This window comes from Triticum urartu, chromosome 4 (genome assembly GCF_003073215.2).
Source record: "Triticum urartu cultivar G1812 chromosome 4, Tu2.1, whole genome shotgun sequence".
In the NCBI taxonomy this organism is placed as follows: Eukaryota; Viridiplantae; Streptophyta; class Magnoliopsida; order Poales; family Poaceae; genus Triticum; species Triticum urartu.
The window spans coordinates 277,457,273-277,461,030 of record NC_053025.1 but is presented as its reverse complement, the minus strand read 5'-3'; positions in this window follow the sequence as shown (position 1 = coordinate 277,461,030).

Sequence of the window (3,758 nt, the reverse complement as noted above, 5' to 3'; positions counted from 1 at the left end):
AAAGATAAACATCACATGCAATCAATATAAGTGATATGATATGGCCATCATCATCTTGTACTTGTGATCTCCATCTCCGAAGTATCATCATGATCACCATCATCACCGGTGCGACACCTTGATCTCCATCGTAGCATCGTTGTTGTCTCGCCAATCTTATGCTTCCACGACTATCGCTACCGCTTAGTGATAAAGTAAAGCATTACAGCGCGATTGCATTGCATACAATAAAGCGACAACCATATGGCTCCTACCAGTTGCCGATAACTCGGTTACAAAACATGATCATCCCATACAATAAAATTTAGCATCACGTCTTGACCATATCACATCACAACATGCCCTGCAAAAACAAGTTAGACGTCCTCTACTTTGTTGTTGCAAGTTTTACGTGGCTGCTACGGGCTTAGCAAGAACCGTTCTTACCTACGCATCAAAACCACAACGATAGTTTGTCAAGTTGGTGCTGTTTTAACCTTCACAAGGACCGGGCGTAGCCACACTTGGTTCAACTAAAGTTGGAGAAACTGACACCAGCCAGCCACCTGTGTGCAAAGCACGTCGGTAGAACTAGTCTCGCGTAAGCGTACGCGTAATGTCGGTCCGGGCCGCTTCATCCAACAATACCGCCGAACCAAAGTATGACATGCTGGTAAGCAGTATGACTTATATTGCCCACAACTCACTTGTGTTCAACTCATGCACAACATCAACGCATAAAACCTAGGCTCTGATGCCACTGTTGGGGAACGTAGTAATTGTAAAAAAATCCTACGCACACGCAAGATCATGGTGATGCATAGCAACGAGAGGGGAGAGTGTTGTCCACGTACCCTCGTAGACCGAAGGCGGAAGCGTTATAACAACGCGGTTGATGTAGTCGTATGTCTTCACGATCCGACCGATCAAGTACCGAACATATGGCACCTCCGAGTTCAGCACACGTTCAGCCCGATGACGTCCCTCGAACTCCAATCCAGCCGAGTGTTGAGGGAGAGTTTCGTCAGCACGACGGCGTGGTGACGATGTTGATGTTCTACCGACGCAGGGCTTCACCTAAGCACCGCTACAGTATTATTAAGTTGGACTATGGTGGAGGGGGGCACCGCACACGGCTAAGAGACGATCAACTTGATCAACTTGTGTGTCTATGGGGTGCCCCTTGCCCCCGTATATAAAGGAGCAAGGGAGGGAGGCGGCTGGCCTAGGAGGAGGGCGCGCCAAGAGGGGAGTCCTACTCCCACCGGGAGTAGGACTCCTCCTTCCCTTGTTGGAGTAGGAGAGAAGGAAAGAGGGGGAGAGGAACAAGGAAAAGTGGGCTGCACCCCTTGTCCAATTCGGACCAGAGGGGGGATCGCGCCTCTTTCCTTTTGGCCTCTCTCCTCTATTCCCGTATGGCCCAATAAGGCCCATATACTCCCCGGCGAATTCCCGTAACTCTCCGGTACTCCGAAAAATACCCGAATCACTCGGAACCTTTCCGATGTCCGAATATAGTCGTCCAATATATCGATCTTTACATCTCGATCATTTCGAGACTTCTCGTCATGTCCCCGATCTCATCCGGGACTCCGAACTCCTTCGGTACATCAATACTGATAAACTCATAATATAACTCTCATCGAAACCTTAAGCGTGCGGACCCTACGGGTTCGAGAACAATGTAGACATGACCGAGACACGTCTCCGGTCAATAACCAATAGCGGAACCTGGATGCTCTTTTTGGCTCCCACATATTCTATGAAGATCTTTATCGGTCAAACCGCATAACAACATACGTTGTTCCCTTTGTCATCGGTATGTTACTTGCCCGAGATTCGATCGTCGGTATCCCAATACCTAGTTCAATCTCATTACCGGCAAGTCTCTTTACTCGTTCCGTAACACATCATCCCGCAACTAACTCATTAGTTGCAATGCTTGCAAGGCTTTAAGTGATGTGCATTACCGAGAGGGCCCAGAGATACCTCTTCGACAATCGGAGTGACAAATCCTAATCTCGAAATACGCCAACCCAACAAGTACCTCCGGAGACACCTGTAGAGCGCCTTTATAATCACCCAGTTACGTTGTGACGTTTGGTAGCACACAAAGTGTTCCTCCGATAAACGGGAGTTGCATAATCTCATAGTCATAGGAACATGTATAAGTCATGAAGAAAGCATTAGCACCAAACTAAACGATCAAGTGCTAAGCTAACGGAATGGGTCAAGTCAATCACATCATTCTCCTAATGTTGTGATCCCGTTAATCAAATGACAACTCATGTCTATGGTTAGGAAACATAACCATCTTTGATTAATGACCTAGTCAAGTAGAGGCATACTAGTGACACTCTGTTTGTCTATGTATTCACACATGTATTATGTTTTCGGTTAATACAATTCTATCATGAATAACAAACATTTATCATGATATAAGGAAATAAATAATAACTTTATTATTGCCTCTGGGGCATATTTCCTTCACACAGTGCCCTACATTGCGTACATCCTCAGGAAAGAACTCCCAGAGGATGAAGAAGAGGCTCGACAGATCGTCCGTCGATCCAAGGCCTTTACTGTGATAAGAGGACAACTGTTCAGGGAAAGCATTACTGGAGTCGGTCAGAAATGCATAACACTAGAAGAAGGTCGAATGATCCTCAATGACATCCACTCGGGGACCTGTGGTCATCACGCGTCCTCTCGGGCCATCGTGGCTAAAGCATACCGAGCTGGATTCTATTGGCCACGAGTAAATGAAATGGCGAAAGATATAGTCGACAGATGTGAAGGCTGCCAGTTTTACTCAGACATGTCTCACAAGCCAGCGTCAGCCCTGAAGACCATCCCCCTCATCTGGCCCTTTGCTGTTTGGGGACTAGATATGGTTGGACCGCTGAGAACCGGCAGGAGCGGCTTCACTCATGTGCTCGTCGCAGTCGACAAGTTTACCAAATGGATCGAAGCTAAACCTATCAAGAACCCTGATGCAAGCACCGCTGTCAGTTTTGTCAGAGAATTGACATTCAGATATGGAGTCCCACACAGCATCATCACAGACAACGGGTCGAACTTCGATTCTGATGAGTTCAGAGCTTTCTGCGCCTCTCAGGGCACTCGAGTCGACTATGCTTCGGTCGCTCACCCGCAGTCGAACGGACAAGGAGAAAGAGCTAATGGCCTAATTCTCAAAGGACTGAAACCCCGACTGATGCGTGATCTCAAACACACAGCAGACGCTTGGGTTGATGAACTTCCATCAGTTCTGTGGGGCTTGAGGACAACTCCTAATCGGTCGACCGAACGAACTCCTTTCTTCTTGGTTTATGGAGCTGAAGCTGTTCTGCCAAGTGACCTGCTCCACAACGCACCCCGACTCGAGCTCTTCTCCGAAGAGGAAGCAGAGCAGGCCCGGCAAGATTCAGTCGATCTCTTGGAGGAGGAAAGAGAGATGGCCTTGATCCGGTCGACCATTTATCAGCAAGACTTGCATCGATTCCACGCCAGAAATGTGAAGGGTCGAGCCTTTCAAGAAGGAGATCTGGTTCTTCGAGTAGACCAACAGAAAACACACAAGCTCGCCCCGACTTGGGAAGGCCCCTTCATCGTCACCAAAGTTCTTCAAAATGGAGCATACCATCTTTACAGTATTGAGCATCAGAAAGATGAGCCACGGGCTTGGAACGCGGAGCTTCTCCGCCCCTTTTATACTTAAGCACTCGTTTGAATAAAATGTAATAAGAAACACCTTTTTGCAATTTGTTTATCAAGGA